We start from the raw sequence: 20,043 nt of genomic DNA on the forward strand, positions 1-20,043 counted from the left end.
ATGTAGAAATTAGTGATTGTAGTTATACCAACTATAAAGCCAGTATTCATTTTACTTAAGTTAACCTCCTCCTTGCAGTATATATATTTTTTTATTTCTCCAAGTTCTGCATGTGTTCAATTACTGCTTGTGGTGCTATTTTCTTTAGTTTATAATGGACTATTTCATCTATCTTTTTATTATTTACTTGTTATTTTTGGCTGAAGAAGAGAGAGAAAAAGAGAAAATTCATGAGTGAGAGAGAGGGAGAAAGAGGAGAGAAGAGAGAGCAAAAACAGGGAATATGCAAACAACAGAAGGAAAGAGAGTGGGGGGAGGCAAAGAGCAAAGAATGAGGAAGAGAGAAAAAGAGAGCCAGAAACAAAAAGTGTGAAAGGTAAATAGAAAAAAAAAAGAGAGAAAACTAAAGATAGAGATAAAGAAAGAGAACAGGGAAAGAGGAAAAAAAAGAGGGGGGGAGAAACAAGAGAGGGGGAAGAAACAAGAGGGGGGGGAGATAGAGAAACAAGAGTGGGGGGGAGATAGAGAAACAAGAGTGGGAGGGAGATAGAGAAACAAGAGTGGGGGGGGAGATAGAGAAACAAGAGTGGGGGGGAGATAGAGAAACAAGAGTGGGGGGGGGGGGGGAGATAGAGAAACAAGAGTGGGAGGGAGATAGAGAAACAAGAGGGGGGGAGGTAAATCAGATATGAATGTACGGAAGCTATCCCAGTCAGCCATAGAGTATCGGTATACAGTACGGTGGAGGGGTACGTCTGGGGGCTTCTTACATTTCGTTTTATCTTAACTGATACGACGGAGTGGTCGGAGGATCCGAGAGGAGAATGAACAGAACATGAACATAGCTCAGAGGAAGTTGAGAGAAAAAGGTCTAGGAGGCTTGCATACTGACCGGTAGTATCGGGCACACGGGTGGGTTCGCGAACAATCTGAGTGAGGTCATAAACAATGGCAAAATCATGACAAAACCTCCCCTCATCATCTGTCTTATTTGAATGGGTCAGCCATTCCACGTTATGGACGTTGAAGTCACCACAGATGTGGATGTTAGCCGAGGGATGTGAAGACAGTATGTGGTCTATTTTCTCAGATATGCTCTTAAAGATAGTAACTCCACTGTTGTGGGGCCTATAGAGGGCAAATATAAATGCAGTGGTGTTAGCAAGTGCAACCCTGAAGCACATATAGGGTAAATTAGGATCTTCTCTAGAGATATCCCTGCCACACGGGAAGCCATCCTTAATGTAGGCACATATTCCATGCCCATGGCGGTCTTGGGTGTCAGATTTAGCTGTTAAATTAGAGTATCCGTTAATTATGAACTCATCTAGGGAAGTGGTCGGCCCTATTCCAGTTTCACTTAGAAATAATATGTTCGGTTTCGTCTCCTGTAATTGGGTTTCAACCTCTGGAAGGTTGGAACGTAGACCCCTGATGTTGGAGAAAGAGACCTGGTAGTAGGGGTCTACGTTGAAAGATGGGGTTCTAGGTTTAATCGAGTTTTTATTCTGGAGATATTTCATGTTGAGGTTTTGGGATTTGTGGAATAGGTTGGCATACTTGGTTAGAGCAGTACAGAGAGGGAAAGTAAGAGAGAAAAAGACAGGAAAATTTTTTTTTTTTTGTAGCACATGAAAAGGTAAAGCCGTAACAATTACCCACTAGTATGGCATCGAGAAGCATCACCAGAGACTTATGCATGGTCCAGATCCATCACCAAATAGCAATACAGCAGTCCCAATACTTTGCGCCTGCTGATAGGACAGCCTCCTTAGTGGTTAATCCAAGGTTCGGGTCCCTGACTATCAGGCGGATAACATCAGCCCAGACAAAACGTTTACCTCCAGCACCCTTACTAGTGACATGGCCACAAGGACAGACGGAGATAGAAAAATTTCCGACATTTCAGACTACTGGTCACCAAGTACTACCGACCTTTAAGCAGCTTTTTCTTCACCCTTTGTCAGAAAAATCACTCATTGAATGAGGACTGAATGACAAAATAGGAGAAGCGAGAGTTACTGGAGCTGCCGATAACACATCTACTGTATTATCTGCACTCCATGTTTAAAAAGGAAGTGTCCTCTATAGTATCAGATCTGACCGAATGGTTAATTGTAGGCATAGACCAATTAGTACCATCCAAAAAATTCCAACAGAAACCTAACAGCCAGCCATGGTTCTCCCCAGAATGTACTGCTGCTATCGCGCACAGAAATCACTTTTTCCATAGCTACCAACGCAATAGATGCACTGAGACTAAAGCTGCTTTCAGGACTGCCAGCAACCACTGTAAAAGAGTAATAAAAAAATGCAAGAGAGCTATATGCCCAGTCTGTTAAATCCAAGGTAGCTGATCAGCGGCTTGGTTCCCATCAGTTTTGGCAAATAACAAATAGGATCCTGAACAGAAGTGTGCGTTCTATCCCAACCATTATCAATGGACCAGAGGTCATCTCGTCAGCGTCAGACAAGGCCAAACTATTTGCAAAGAACTTTGCAGCTAATTCTACCCTATGCGACGAAGGCCATCAACTCCCCATATTTCCTCCTATAACACAGAACAAGCTAGGTAACATACAAATATCCGTGCATGAGGTCGCCAAGCTAATCAAGAACCTAGATTCCAGTAAAGCAACTGGCCCTGATGGCATTCCAATTATAGTGTTAAAAAAGCTTCAACCAGAACTTGCTCCCATACTTACGAAACTATTTAAGCGCTGCCTTAAGGAGAAGTGCTTTCCTACTCCCTGGAAGACCTCATCAGTTTGCCCTGTATTTAAGAATTCAGGTGATAAGTCATCTCCCTCTCAGTACAGATGAATAAGTCCCCTGTGTGTTATGAGTAAGTTGCTGGAATCCATATTAAATAGAGAAATAGTCAACCACCTCAGCAGGAATAACCTTCTTAGTGACACACAATATGGCTTCCGCTCTGCAAGATCTACCGCAGATGTGCTGACAGTTATATCCCACAGGATTAGTGAATCTCTTGACAAAGGCTTCCTTTCTAGGGCAATTGCTCTTGACATATCAAAGGCCTTCGACAAGGTATGGCATAAGGGTCTACTTCACAAGATTTCCAGCTACGGTATAACTGGAAATGTTTTTTCAATCATTACATCATTTCTCTCCGATAGGCTCATAAGAGTAGTGGTAGATGGACAAAAATCGGAGGCCTGCAATATAAATGCTGGAGTCCCTCAGGGGTCAATCCTAGGCCCAACTCTCTTCCTGATCTACATCAATGACCTCCCTAAACACATACTTAAATCATTCGTTGACATCTATGCTGATGACACGACCATCTACGGCAACACATTAAAGGCTGTAAATGACAAAGTTCTCTCTGATTCTCTCTCCTCTGATCTCGAGCGTGTGGTTCAGTGGGGGAAGATGTGGCTGGTTACCTTTAATGCATCCAAAACCAAACTTCTATCCTTACATCATCAATGCTCTGATCCCCATGTGGCATCAATTGTGATGGATGGCTCTCGTCTGGGTGAGGCCCCATGTTTTGACAAGCTTCTGAGTTTGACCTTTACACCTGATCTGAAATGGAACACGTACATCAAGTCTGTTGCCAAGGTCGCTGGAAAGATGGTGGGATCCTTCTACCACTCCAGAAGATATCTCACTACTGATGCAATTCTCTATCTATATAAAAGCCAAGTACGTCCAAGGATGGAATACTGTTGCCATATCTGGGCAGGAGCTGCTAAAAACAGCCTATCCTGCCTTGACAGAGTACAAAATAGACTTCGTGGCTTAGTGGGGGATGCCCTTTTCTCTACCCTGCAACTTCTCTCCCACAGAAGAGACGTTGCGAGTCTATCCTTGTTATATCGTTATTTCCATGCCGGGTGCTTTGTCTGAACTCCAATCTCTGGTCCCCCTCGCCAGTCTTTCACGAAAAATACCCGTCTAGCTGAATCCACTGTGAAAATTTTCTCCCACTCTATATCTGTGCCTAAATCAAAACGCAGATTCCATGAACAAAGCTTCTTTCTTAGAACTGCACACCTGTGGAACTCTGTTCCGTCTGCCTGCTTCCCACCAGACTACAACTTGGATGTCTTCAAGTCCAATGTTAACAAATTCCTAATGAACCATCCCCTTAAGTAAACACTTCATCAAATCTCCACACTAATGTAATGTACTTGCAATAACCCTTATCACTGAGTGGCTTCCGGGCCTTGATAAGTGGTGATCACTGTGTAAAAAAAAAAAAAAAAAATAGAGAAACAAGAGGGGGGAGATAGCGGAACAAGGGGGAAGATGAAGAAACAAGAGGGGGGGAGGGAAAGCTGTTTTCTAGGTTGGCAGTATTTTGCGTGAACAGCCGCCAGGGATGTCGGAAATTTTCTGTTTCTATGTCTATCCTCGTAGCCATGTCACTAGTAAGGGTGTTGGAGGTAAATGTTTTATCTGGGCTGACATTATCCGCCTAATAGGCAGGGACCCGAACCTTGGATTAACCACTAAGGAGGCTGTCCTATCAGCAGGTGCAAAGTACTGGGGCTGCTGTATTGCCATTTGGTGAATGGATTCTGGACCATGCAGTAGCTTCTGGTGGGGCCTCTCGATGCCATATCAGTGGGTAATTGTTATGGCTTTACCTTTTCATGTGCTACAAAAAAAAAAAAAAAAAAAAAATTCTTCGTTTCTATTTCTCTCTTACTTTCCCTCTCTGCCCTGCTTCAGGCATATCTGTCGACCTAGTCCACAAATCCCAAAACACCATCATGAAAAGTCTCAATAAAAAACACACGATTAAACCCGGATCTCCAACTTCTAACATAGACCCCCACTACCAGGTCTCCTTCTCTAACATCAGGAGCCTACGTTCTAACCTTTCAGAGGTTGAAACCCAATTACAGGAGACTAAAACAGACATATTATTTCTAAGTGTCATTGGACAGAACATTTCCCTAGATGAATTCGTAATTAAAGGATACTCTAATTTAACTTCAAAATCTGACCCCCAAGATCGCCATGGGCATGGAATATGTGCCTATATTAAAGATGGCTTTCCATGTGGTAGGGACATCTCCAGAGAAGATCCTAACTTACTCTATATGTGCTTCCAGGTTGCACTAGCTCAAACTACTACATTTATATTTGCTCTCTATCGCCCCCCACAACAGCGGGGTTACTATCTTTAAAAGCATATCTGAGAAAATTGACCAAGCCCTACCTGCTTATCCTTCAGCTAATATTCATGTCTGTGGAGACTTCAATGTTCACAATGTGAATAGTTAACTCACTCAAACAAGACCGATGATGAGGGGAGGTTCTCTCATGATTTCTCCATTGCTTATGACCTCACTCAAATTGTTCACGAACCCACCCATGTTCCCGATACTGACGGCCAGTATGAAAGTCTCCTACACCTCTTTCTCACAACTTGTCCTGAACTGTGTTCAGCTTCTGTTCTGTCTCCGCTTGGATCTTCCGACCACTCAGTTGTATCAGTTAAGATAAAAATGAAATGTAATAAGTCCCCAGATGTACCTCTCCATCGAACAGTATATCGATACTCTATGGCTGACTGGGATAGCTTCCGCACATTTATATCAGATCTACCTTCGCGTTCCATGTTTAAAAAGGATGTGTTCTCTATAGTATCAGACCTGACAGAATGGTTAATTGTAGGTATAGACGGCTTCATACTCTCAAAAAAATTCTAGCAAAAACCTAACAGCCAACCGTGGTTCTCTCCGGAATGTACTGCTGCCATTGCGCATAGAAATCACTTTTTCCATTGCTTCCAACATAATAGATGTACTGAGACCAAAGCCGCTTTCAGAACTGCCAGCAACCACTGTAAAAAAAGTAATAAAGAATGCAAGAGGGGTGTATGCTCAGTCCGTCAAGTCCAAAGTAGCTGAGCAGCGGCTTGGTTCCCACTAATTTTGGCAAATAGCAAACAGAATCCTGAACAGAAGCGTGTGTTCTATCCCAACTATCGTAAATGGACCTGAGGTAATCTCGTCAGCATCAGACAAAGCCAAACTCTTTGTCAAGAACTTTGCAGCTAATTCTACCCTTTGCGACCAAGGCTGCCAACCTCCAATATTTCTTCCTGTATCAGAAAACATGCTATGTGATATACAAATATCTGTACGTGATGTTGCCAAGCTAATCAAAAACCTTGATTACAGTAAAGCAACTGGCCCTGACGGTATTCCAATTATAGTACTCAAAAGACTTCAACCAGAATTTGCGCCCATCCTTACAAAACTGTTTAAACGTTGTCTTAAGGAGAATTGCTTCCCGTCACCCTGGAAAATCTCATCAGTATGCCCTGTATTTAAGAATTCAGGTGATCACTCATCTCCCTCACAGTACAGGCCAATAAGTCTCCTGTGCGTCATGAGTAAGTTGCTGGAATCTGTGTTAAATAGAGAAGTAATTAACCATCTTAGCAAAAATACCCTTCTTAGTGACACGCAATATGGTTTCCGTTCTGCTAGATCTACAGCAGATGTGCTTATGGCATAAAGGTTTACTTCACAAAATCTCCAGCTACGGTATAGCTGGAAATGTCTTCTCAATTATTAAATCATTTCTCTCTGATAGGTTCATAAGAGTAGTGGTTGATGGTCAGAAATCAGAAGCTCTTAGTATTAATGCTGGAATCCCTCAGGGGTCAATCCTGAGCCCAACTCTCTTCCTGATCTATATTAATGATCTTCCAAATCACATCCTTACATCATTCGTAGACATCTATGCTGATGACACTACTATCTATGGTAGCACATCTAAGACCGTAAACGACCAAGTTCTCTCTGATTCGCTCTCCTCTGATCTTGAGCAAGTGGTACAATGGGGAAAGAGGTGGCTTGTTACTTTTAATGCATCTAAAACCAAGCTTTTATCTTTACATCATCAATGATCTGATCCCCATCTGGCATCAATTGAAATGAATGTCTCTCGTCTTAGGGAGACCTCATGTTTTGACAAGCTTCTGGACTTGATCTTTACTCCTGATCTGAAATGGAACACATTAAATCCGTTGTCAAGGCCGCTGAAAAATGGTGGAATCCTTCTATCGATCCAGTAGATATCTCACTGCTGATGCAATTCTCTATCTATATAAGAGCCAGGTACATTCAAGGATGGAGTACTGTTGCCACATCCAGGCAGGAGCTGCTAGAAAGGACTTATTCTGCCTTGATAGAGTTCAAAATAGACTTCGTAGCCTTGTGGGAGATGTCCTTTTCTCTTTCCTGCAACATCTTTCTCACAGAAGAGATGTTGCGAGTTTGTCTCTGCTTTATCGTTATTTTCATGGCAGGTGCTCGGCTAAGCTCCATTCTATGGTCACCCCTCGCCAAACTTTCACAAGAAACACCTGTCTAGCAGAAAATACTATCACTAGTTTCCCCCAATCTTTATCTTTGCCTAAACCTAAACGTAGTTTCCATGAGCAAAGCTTTTTTTCTTAGAACTGCACGCCTATGGAATGGTCTTCCGTTTTTCTGCTTTCCAGCTGACTACAATATGTTGTCTTCAAGTCTAACGTAAACAAGTTTTTGATGAGCCGTTCCATATAAGTTAACAAATTTACCGAATCTCCATTACTAACGGTTACTATATTGTCCAATTTCTACTGTACACTCTTTAATCCTTATCCTCGAGTGACCTCTTGGTCTTGATAAGTGGTGAAGCCTATGTAAAAAAAAAAGAGGGGGGGGGGGAACAAGAGGTGAGGAAAGAGAAACAAGAGAAGGTGTAGAGACAGAAACAAGAGCGGGGGAGAGGAAGAGAAACAAGAGGGGGAGAGGGAGAGAAACAAGAGGGGGAGAGGAAGAGAAACAAGAGGGGGAGAGGAAGAGAAACAAGAGGGGGAGAGGGAGAGAAAAAAAAGAGGGGGAGAGAGAGAGAAACAAGAGGGAGAGAGAGAGAAGAGGGAGAGAGAGAAACAAGCGGGGGAGAGAGAGAAACAAGCGGGGGAGAGAGAGAGAAACAAGCGGGGGAGAGAGAGAGAAACAAGCGGGGGAGAGAGAGAGAAACAAGAGGGGGAGAGAGAGAGAAAAAAGAGGGGGAGAGAGAGAGAAAAAAGAGGGGGAGAGAGAGAGAAAAAAGAGGGGGAGAGAGAGAGAAAAAAGAGGGGGAGAGAGAGAGAAAAAAGAGGGGGAGAGAGAGAGAAAAAAGAGGGGGAGAGAGAGAGAAAAAAGAGGGGGGAGAGAGAGAGAAACAAGAGGGGGGAGAGAGAGAGAAACAAGAGGGGGAGAGAGAGAGAAAAGAGGGGGAGAGAGAGAAACAAGAGGTGGAGAGAGAGAGAAACAAGAGGTGGAGAGAGAGAGAAACAAGAGGTGGAGAGAGAGAGAAACAAGAGGTGGAGAGAGAGAGAAACAAGAGGTGGAGAGAGAGAGAAACAAGAGGTGGAGAGAGAGAGAAACAAGAGGGGGAGAGAGAGAAACAAGAGGGGGAGAGAGAGAAACAAGAGGGGGAGAGAGAGAAACAAGAGGGGGAGAGAGAGAAACAAGAGGGGGAGAGAGAGAAACAAGAGGGGGAGAGAGAGAAACAAGAGGGGGAGAGAGAGAAACAAGAGGGGGAGAGAGAGAAACAAGAGGGGGAGAGAGAGAGAAACAAGAGGGGGAGAGAGAGAGAAACAAGAGGGGGAGAGAGAGAGAAACAAGAGGGGGAGAGAGAGAAACAAGAGGGGGAGAGAAAAAAAAAGAGATGGTGTAGAGAAAGAAAAAGTGAGGGTGTAGAGAGAGAGAAAAGAAAGGGTGTCGAGTCTGTAGAGATAGAAAAAAAAGAAAGGGGAAGAGAGGAAAAAGAGAGGTGAAGAGAGGAAGAGAGAATAAAATGGAAGAGAGAAAAAGAGGAAGAAAGAAAAGAGGTAGAAAGAAAAAAGGGGAAGAGAGAAAAAAGAGGGGAAGAGAGAAAAAAGAGGGGAAGAGAGAAAAAAGAGGGGAAGAGAGAGGAAAAAAGAGATGAGAAAGGGGAAGAGAGTGGAAAAGTGCGGAATAGGGAGGAAAAAGAGGAGAAGAGAGGAAAAAAGAGGGGAAGAGAGACAGGAAAAAAGAGGGGACGAGGGGGGTGAGAGAAAGAATGCGAAAAAGGAGAGAACGAAAAAATAAGCGACGACAACGAATAAGAACGGCGGGTCAATAAACATACAGTAAGAGTGGATGAAAGTGATAGAACATTAGTAAAGGAATCGATCACATGATGAGGTTATTTAAATTTACATCTAATTAGAACAATGAATGTTTTTTCTGTTTTTATTTTGTTGCTTTTGTTGTTTTTTTTTTAATATGTATTTTATTTAACGTGTCTTTTGTTGGATTAAAACATAGGAAAATTTGCCTTAGGAAAACAAACGTTGATTAACTCAACTTTTGTATAAGTTTGGTTTTTAAATATGAGTTTTAAAGTTATATTTGTACCTATTTTCGATTTCAAAAAATTATCGATTAATAGTAAATGAAAAAAAAATAATGCGTAAGTTATGTAGAGACGAAAAATGTAGATAAGTCTCAACTTTATTAACACATATATATATATATATATATATATATATATATATATATATATATATATATATATATTATAATTACATTATAAATACATTATGCAATTTCTGGACTAAATGGTCAGTACTAGGGGAGGTAAGTCACGTGGAATGTTTCGACGTCCAGTAGAGGGCGCCACAAGTTAAAAATGTAACAAAAAAGGTAGTAGTAGGAAGTTGTGATTGTATTTACGCAAGTAATAACAGATTTATTTCCGAAGATTAATCTTTTTTATATTCTTTTACGTCTATTTAATGTCAGTTCAACGCATCACGAATATATACATTCAGTTTTTTGTATGCATATTTGATTAGCCGTTTAAATCCGTACTTTGCGTATATTTTCATTTGTTTGTTTATCAACGACTGCCAGTTGCCAAGTCTTTTATATAATTAACCGGCATTTATTGTCCAATATCTATTATTTATTTTAAAGTCTTTTGATTTTTATATCATTTTATATTTATTTGAAACTTCTTTTATTTATTTATTATATCATTGAACTGAAATTGAAACGCAAGAAAAAAAACAAAAAAAACATGGAAGATGATGAATGTAATTCTTCGTCCGATGTCGAAGAATCGCCCATTTTAATTATTCCTGAACGCAACGATCTTGAGGAGTATATTAAACGATCTATTTCTAATAGTGACGGTAATACTAATAATCATCTGACGACTGAGGAAATAGATGATTATACAAAGCGAACGTTTAGTCCGAATCAAATGGGTGACGATGATGTGGAGGAGGAAGAGGAGGAAGAAATTGTCGAACTGCCCCTTCAAATGACAGGAACTTTAAATCATGGCGAGAATCATGAGTTATCAATTGTTCGTATATATAAAACAGAAAACACAGGACCGTTATTCAGCTTGTACGAATCGGTAAAAGACGGGTTCGCGATCCCTTCGACGGCGAAAGAAGGAAATCTAGGCCAAGTATACATTTGCTCTGAAGAGGGCTGTAATGGCCGATTCTCCAAGAGGGCCTATCTGGAGCAACACATGTGCATTCATACAAGTGACAGGCCCTTCGCCTGCGCCAATGAAGGATGCTACAAATCCTACAAACGAAAGGACCACCTCAACCGACATTCCAAATATTGCCAGTTGTCACCCGGCGGTGGGCTGCCACCGGTTCCTTGCACGATAGAGGGTTGCGAGAAAACCTTTATTAACGAGACGAACCTCCGTAAGCATATCCAAGTGTACCATGAAAACAAGAAAAAGAAAATTCAGAGCTTACTTGCAGCATACTCGGACGTTGTAAAAGCAGATAGATACAAAAATAGTACTGATGAAGTAAAAGAAGGCGATGACCAGGAGACGATAATGGCCCGCAACCCTGAATTCGACCTCTCTAGCCAAACCCCGTTCGGTTGTCCGCATCCTGGTTGCGGGATGTCTTTCAAATGGATGAATCGACTTCGGCGACACATGAAAGTCCATGAAGGTTACCCCTGTCCGCAATGCGGGGAGAAATTCGAAAAATGGCCACAGCTGGTCAAGCATAAAACGGCAGCTCACAAGGAACCGCAGAAATGTCCAGTTTGTGAACGGACGTTTGCCCAGGGCCAGTGGCTAAAACGACACATGAAAGTTCACTCGGACGTCCGGGAAATGTATTTGTGCCCCTATGAGGATTGCCGGCGATGTTACTCCGAGAAGAGAAACCTTGACGCCCATATACGTTCCTATCACAACAAGCTGCGGTTTTATTGTGTCTTTGAGGACTGTGGGCGTTCGTTTGCCTTTAAGCATAAAATGTTAGATCACCTGAAAATACACTGTAATATTACGGAACCCGAACTCGTATAAAAATTAAAAGAAATTATTGACTCGTGAAAATGTAAAAATTAAAGATCTACATTTTATTTATTATTATAACCCCTTTAAAAATGAGAAGAGATTCTAAAATTGCGTCCATTCAATCTTCGTGACAGATAAATAATTTTGCTATTGAGCGTGACATACTGACAGTCTGGATGTACAAAAAAAAACTTAAAACTAGTCATTGATAAATGCCAGATTAGCCCACCCCCTCCATAGCTGCCAGTGCTTGCTCGGTAAAATCTGATAGTGACCACATAAAAAGGAAATTCGAGTTCCCGGAACGGAAAACGAAATATCACATTTTTTTTTTTTTTTTTTTTTTTTTTTGATGATTGGTTTCTAAAGTTTTTTTGGTATTATTATACAAACACCGTGACAGCGAATTAGTAAAATCTTTTACGTAGTATTCTGTTACGTTTCGGTGTGCTGAACACGAATCTGAAAACTGGGTTAGGGTTAGGGTACATTTTTTTCTACTAATTCGCTGTCACGGTATTTGTATAAATTTACCGTTTTTTTTTTGTTTTTTTTAAGTCAAGCGGACAGTTTATTTGTTTTTGCAAGTTGTTAAATTTTATGCGAATACATATTGTGGTTCTCACGGGAAACTGGTTCCCTGGAGTTCAGGTGACGATAAGTTTCGGTAATGGAGAAGAATGGGCGACTCGAAGTCGGCAGCAAACAGTGTCAGAAAAAAAATCGCATCATACTTTTTATTTTTTTGCATTTCATTTGTTTCATTGTTTTTAATTTGGTTTTAGTATGATAAAAAAATATATTACTTTATGAAATATTTGATTTCTTTCTTTTCTTTTAATAAAAATAATTTTTTTAAAATTTATTTAACATTGTTTGCTCCGGATTTCAAGTCTACTACTCTTCTGCATCGTCCAATCAATTCTCTTTTTCACCCCTTTTTTTTGCAAATGACTTTGGTTTATCGCAACAGCCCCTTGCCATTGACTTCTCACTGGCATGACCATTGACTTTCACTAGAATTTGGATGGTATCAAGCCTCCCGAAGGCCCCAGTCCTCTTCTCTTCGCACACATCTAGTGGAGTTTTGGTTAATGCTTTCTGCTCCTATCTTTCCACTCTGCTTGGCCCTTCACAATTATTATTATTATTATTATTATTATTATCATCATCATCATCATCATTATTATGATGTTATCGACATGGTTTGTTGTAGCTTTTGTGTCTTGGTCTATGAAATTCAAAGAATGGTCCCTCTTCCAACAGTCAGAAGCAACTGTTGGCTATTTGAGATTGCATGGTTGTGTGAAATGCAACAATTTATTAAAAAAAATCAACTGCCTGCTTAACTGAAAAAAAAACAAAAAACTGTCAGACTAGAAAATAATTACAAAAACTACAATGCAACAATGTAAATATGATCAGTAAGAAATTGCAATGTAAATAAATCAGTGCTTTTTCGTTCCAAAAACCAGTTTAATTTTATGTGATCGATTGTTGTAACTCATTTCCGAATTTTATCATGCCAATACAAGCAGCCATAGGGGCTGATCTATACAAGAACCAACATATTGCTCACTCAAAACTTTTTTAACTATGTTCTTTAATACGACAGGGGCGCATTAGAAAAGTAATGCCTTTCCGTGAACCATAATACTCCGTTCTTTTTGCCTTCAAACTTGAATTCAAGTCCGTTAAGGCTTCCACATAAATTTCAACAAATAATAAAATACGAATTAGCAATTTTTTTTTTAATTTTATTTGTTAATGCTATTGTGATCTTTCGAAAGTAACTTCAAAACCTTTAAACTGTCGAATAGATAGTAATTTATGATTTGAATTACAGTCGAATACGAGATATAAACAAACAAACCAAAAAAAAACATGGTGCTTGTGCTTGCTTGACCAAAATTCAATCTAATTTAAAAAAAAAAAAAAAAATACAAAAACAATTATGTATGTACACACCACTGAATGAAAATGCCATATTCCAAAAATTAATAAAGGTTTAATAAAAATAAATTAATCGAGTAGTTATTTTTTTAACGATTTACTATCAATCGTAACCATTACAAGACTGATTTTGATCTTTATTTCTGGAATAGCTGTTAAGGGGGAAGTAACCAATGATGAATTTTAAAGATGGCAAAGCAAAATATGCTATTCTCATTTCCTTATAAAATTTGATTATTTTTAGTTAAGAAAAAAAAAACCTACTTTATCCATTGACGTGATATGACATTTTCGTTCCATGACAGGTACGTATATTATAAAGATTTTTCAATATTTTTTTTTTTTTTTAAATTAGGTTAGATTCTGGACAAGCACTTTTTTTGTGTGCTCCTGTTGTATAAAACTGGTAAATTAACATTTACTTATATTCAAATAATCATCTACATGATACGCATGAAAATTTGATTCAGCATAATTAAAATCAGTTATTGCTATTTTATAACGAGTAACTGCATGCTATTGTTTTGATTAAAGATATTCATTCATATATAATAGATAATATGCTAAGGCAGTTTGTGTCGTACTTACGTTATCACCTTTCACACACATAAAAAAAAGAGATCCAATTAGCAAAGATGATATTGCTAAAATAAAAATACAAATTCCGATTTTACCTTTAAATAAATCGTTTCAAAATCAAATTGTGTAGTTCTGTTGACTAAAATGGTATAATTTTAAATAAACACTTTAACAAAAGTGACATTTGTTTTATTAATTTGAAAACATATTTAGAGCTTATGGTAAGACGTCAAAGAATATTTATTTTAAAACGAATGTAATTGCTACAATTTTAAATAAAGAACAGAATATTTGTTTTCTTTCTTTAAAAAATATTCAGTTTTATTTTTATGGAAGTCATTTTTACTAGTACATCCATATTACTGAATAGTTTAAGTATTTTGCGGTATAAACAACAAAATGAATACATAATATATGTTGCAAATAAATGTTACCAAAGGCAAGATAATAGGCATGACATTAATTATTGACACCCATAACAAAAAATACAAGTAAAAACTAGTAAAATGAAATTAATTCATTGTAATTTTTACTCAATATTGAAGAGAATGATCAGGCTTTAAATCGGATATAAACATTATTTTACACTGAATAAAACAGACGAAATTTGATTTGAACGTCACAAAATAACCAAAACATAAAAAAAAGGAAAAATTAACATGACATATACAAAACACGGGTCTTATATAACATTAAGATGCTTATGCACTTATTAAACCGTACTAAAATAATAACATTATTTAGAAAGCCATTCTTAACATGGGAGAGGAGAATAGTTTTAACTCTTCTGTACTTTCACCCAACGATTTTTTTTTTTTTTTACAAAGGCATCGCCACATTATCAAGGCCCAGAGGCCACTCAAGGATAAGGGTTAAAGAGTGAACAGTAGAAATTGGTCAATATAGTAATCATTAATAATGAAAATTTGGTAAATTTAATAACTTATATGGAACGGCTCATCAAGAACTTATTTACTTTAGACTTGAACACATCCATATTGTAGTCAGCCGGAAAGCAGGAAAACGGAAGACAATTCCACAGGCGTGTAGTTCTAAGAAAGAAGCTTTGTTCATGGAATCTACGTTTAGGTTTAGGCACAGATAAAGAGTGGGGGAAATTATTGATAGTGTTTACAGCTAGACGAGTGTTTCTTGTGAAAGTTTGGCGAGGGGGGACCATAGATTGAAGCTCAGTTGAACACTTTCCATGAAAATAACGATACATCAGAGACAAACTCGCAACATCTCTTCTGTGAGATAGAGGTTGCAAGGAGGAGAAAAGGACATCTCCTACGAGGCTACGAAGTCTATTTTGAACTCTATCAAGGCAGGACAAGTCCTTTCTAGCAGCTCCTGCCCAGATGTGGCAACAGTACTCCATCCTTGGACGTACCTGGCTCTTATATAGGTAGAGAATAGCATCAGCAGTGAGATATCTACTGGATCGATAGAAAGATCCCACCATTTTTCCAGCGGCCTTGGCAACAGATTTGATATACGTGTTCCATTTAAGATCAGGAGTAATGGTCAAGCCCAGAAGCTTGTCAAAACTTGAGGCCTCCTGAAGACGAGAGCCATTCATTTCAATTGATGACAAATGTGGATTAGAATGTTGATGATGTAAAGAGAGAAGCTTGGTTTTAGATGCATTAAAAGTAACCAGCCACTCCTTTCCCCATTGTACTACGTGCTCAAGATCAGAGGAGAGAGAATTGGAGAGAACTTGGTCGTTTACTGTCTTAGATGTGCTACCATAAATGGTAGTGTCGTCAGCATAAATGTCTACAAATGATGTAAGGATATGATTTGGAAGATCATTAATGTAGATCAGGAAAAGAGTTGGGCCCAGGATGGATCCCTGAGGGACACCGGCATTAATACTGTGAGCTTCTGATTTTTGCCCCTCAACTACTACTCTTATGAACCTATCAGAAAGAAATGATTTAATAATTGAGAAGACTTTTCCAGCTATACCATAGCTAGCGATCTTATGAAGTAAACCTTTATGCCATACCCTATCAAAGGCTTTAGATATGTCAAGAGCAATTTAATAAAAAGATATTGTAAAACTTAAATTTAACTTGAAAATACTATTTAAAAATAGCACGGTTCAATAAGTGCACAAGCACCAACATTAAAAATATTGGAAAAAAAACTTAGTACAAATATATATATTTTTTAAAAGGTTTTGTTCAATCATTATTCAAGTGAAATATAACAGTAAAAGTCTTACATTTGTCTTGAGATATTATGCAAAAGACATAGATATGTATATCCAGAAAAAACAATATTTTAAGCAGACAACAACTAAAACAATTAACTGACAGAATTTCCTTTGATATTAAGTTTCAATATTGTAATTTGTAGCCTGAAAAAAGTAATATTTAAATTATTTTTTATTAAAATCTTCCTTATTCTAAAAAACATCAATTTTTAATTCCTGAAACTAAACTTTCTTTTAATCTTAACTAAATCCTTTATCGGAAATTTCTCTCTGCACATAAATAAAAATGTGACTTCTAGTTTAACATTAACAGATTGTAAAACATTCTGTGCACAAAGAAATTTAATTAGCTTTTTGTTACTTCATTTAAAAATTATATTTTTATTCTGACTAAAGAAATGAGTAATGCCACGACTTATCAGCGACGTGCAAACCAATTACTGCGTCATTGGCCTTCTGTAGAAAAAATTATTCACGTTCGATTTCTAAATACATTTTTTAATTATTAACTATTCAAAAACGGCATTGAATTAAAAATAAAAATTTGTGTTTAATTATTAACAGTTTTAAGGCCAAATCTTCTACATTTTTTTTCACAAATCTGGAAAAATTCAATCATTAAAAAAAATAAAAAATAATTTAAAAAATCGTTTGAAATCATACGAGTAAAACCTGTCAAATGTAAATAAATAATTCTTTTGAAATTTTGTAAAACTTAAATTTCTATATATTTTCTAACTTTTTTTCTTTTTCTTTTTTTTCGGAAAATCGGTAAAAATCATATAAATTGGTAGCGTCTGTGACAGAAAATTAAATATTTTATATCTTCATTCCAGTATATTTTAACATGCAAAAAAACTAAGATGACACCCCCCCCCCAAAAAAAAAAAAATTGTGATAAGATCGCATTAGGTGGTGGGGGCAAAATATGAGAATTTTTTTTGTATATTTTATTCCAGTTTATATAGTTCAGCCTTTTTTAAATAAGTATGTATCGATTATTTGATTTTTGAGAGAATTGTAAAAATCGCATTATTTTCATTGGTTACATCAAAATATGTAGAAATAACATGCGGTTCCAATTTTCACGTTTTTAGCTTTTGGGGGATTTTTTTGAAAATTCACTGGTTTTATGGAGATTAAAAAAAAAATAATTTTCTTGAGAATACAGCAAAAATTACAATGAATCAATTTCATTTTACAAGTTTTTACTGTTATTATTTGCTATGGGGGTCTAAAATTCCGCCTTTATTATGGTCATACCTAAGTAAGTAACTTTTTTACTTACCTGGTAAGTCTTTTAGGTTTTTTTGAAGCGTTTATTTACTTTGAAATACAAGTAGTCAAGTCTTAAGTTAGAACAAAAAAACAATAGCTATCATAAGATGGTCATCTAAGAAGTCTTTATAATTGCACAAAAATCAAAAATTAAAATACTGATAGAAATCCACCCAATAAATATCACTTTGACATTTATGAGTGAGTTTCTAAAATAAGTTAAGGCACAAAAATCTTCTTCAGGTTGGTAGAAGAGTAACTTATGTGGCCTTTGGTAATATTTACTTGTCATATGTTTGTTTTTTGACCACCTTTTCATTTTGTTGACTGTAATAAAAATGTCCAATATTGAAGTAAAAATTAGTTTGAAAACTAATGATTAAAATATTTATTAATATATAGTGCGATATCATTTTGTTGCCTTCATATTAAAGTTATAAAGTTATATTTAAAAATGTACCTTCTTTTAAACTAATGTTTATATCAAAGCTAAGATTTTTTTCAAAGTAGTAATATTTCTTTTGGCTTGGCATATTTTGAAATATTATAGGACTATGACAATATTTTTCTCGAATTTATTCACATTTTCTTATTTCATTCTTTTTTCTATATTACTATTAATTATTATTATTATTATTATTATATTTCTATTATTACTACTATTAATAATATTATTACTATTACTATTATTATTGTATTCAGTAGAGGTTTTCACACAGGCCATCAGAAAAGATTTCAACAAGTCTCGCCATATATCCAATACTCTCCACCTCTTTCGATAACATTTGCAAATGAATTTGTGTTATTGCAATAGCCGCTTATCATTGCTTTCTCATTGCCTTTCACTTGAATTTGGGTGACAATAAGCATGTCCAAGGTTCCAATCCTCTCCGCACTCATCCAGTGGCAGTTTGGTTAGTGCTTTCTCTCCTAAGTCATTCCGTCGTCTTTGACCCTTCACAACTATTAATGCCGACATTACAATTTTTTTCAAGGAGAGTGGGGTAACTTTTACTTATACGGTTTCAGTTTTCTTGATTCCATATGGTGTACAACTATTATTATTACTACTTCCATTACAATTATTATTATTATTATTATTATTATTATTATTATTATTGTAGTAGTACAATATAGATTTTCTAGTAAGTTTTATGTTTATAACATTTTCATGAAATGAATAATATTTAAATATTGAAAATAAATGCTACTAATAATATATCTTTAGTAATCGGATGTTTTATAAATATATAGATGCAGAATATATTTAACATATAAAGTTATCTTGTCGGATTTTCTAAGGCATAAATAATATTTAAACTGACAAAACATTGCTTCTGACTAGTCAATTTTTATTTGTTATTGTTGTACAGTGTTATTGGCAATATGATAATGTTCTTTGCAACAATTTACTTTTAAAATTACTTGGTATGACTTGGATGACTGCTAATATAAGACATTTTCATACAATCACCTAAAAGTAAAAATCAATAAAAATTTCAAATTGAAAAAATATAATAAGAGTTGTCAAAGCAAATAAAAAACTAAAATGACTTTACTGCATTCCGAGTAACACACTCGGTAAGTACAACTAGCATATATATATATATATATATATATAGAGAGAGAGAGAGCGCGAAAGCAAATATTCATTCAGACTGACATTGTTGCAAGAAATGGACAACACATGATGGTTGCGATTTTTTTTATAAACTTTTCCAGTGATTTGTGTTTCTCAATTCTTGTGATAGAGAATAAAAGAAATATAAAAAAAATTATAAGAAATGTGTTGATTGTTCCTTCCATAGAACATAGTGTCCCGGATGAATGCAAAACACACACAGCAGTCAAGATAGTTATGGGTGAACACTGTAGACTTCAGCTTTGATAGCAGGCAACCACATCTTCAGCTGGCCTCCTTTCTTTTACTAATCTTGGAGTGGTTCTGGAGCTATTGCTTTGAGGATGAATCGAAGACATTTTATTTAAATATATCTGGCCATACATCACATGAAATCAAGAATGAGATTTTAATATTCCCTTAAGATCACACTCTTAAAAAGAGGGGGAGGCAATTCCATTCGCAAAGCAAAATTGATCCTTATTTAGAACCCAACGTAATTTTTAAAAAATCAAAAATACAGAAAAGACAAATCTTTATGATGTACATACCTATCATAGAATGAAGATATATTCCAAAACTCATGTATATTGATCAAGTTGATTTTTTTTTTTTACTTAAGAAAATCAAATTTTATGACAAGCGAGATGGGAGCCAAGAGCCACCATGTTGTTTTAGAATGTGTTAAAATTCAAGGGCAACAACTCAATTTAACTCTGAGATTTTTTTTGTATTCAAAATAATTAAAACTTGTATTACTAAAAATCGGAAATTTTGATTTCCTTAGTTTAAAAAAAAAAAATCGTACTTGATCAATTTATGTAATTTTTGGAATATGACATCGTTATTCCATCATGAGTACATTATAAAAATTTGTATTGAAGTTTATTTAAGTCGAATTTTAAATAAGAATTAAAAAAATCATTAAATGTTAAATTAATAACAAAACTGATAACATCAAAAAAAACATCATAGATTTATTATGTTTTTTCTTAGGAAAACGTTGCATCAACATTTGAAAAAATTTTTAGATAAGGATTGTTAATTTGGA

At 36.5% G+C, this 20,043-nt stretch overlaps 1 protein-coding gene across 1 annotated transcript in view; it reads right to left on the reverse strand.

The window, feature by feature from the left end:
- LOC145288623 (F-box only protein 4-like) overlaps positions 1–20,043 on the reverse strand; it is a 66,325-nt gene that overhangs the window by 16,272 nt on the left and 30,010 nt on the right. The window lies entirely within an intron of this gene.

This window comes from Euprymna scolopes, chromosome 2, assembly GCF_053919585.1.
Source record: "Euprymna scolopes isolate OS-2025 chromosome 2, ASM5391958v1, whole genome shotgun sequence".
NCBI classification, from domain to species: Eukaryota; Metazoa; Mollusca; class Cephalopoda; order Sepiida; family Sepiolidae; genus Euprymna; species Euprymna scolopes.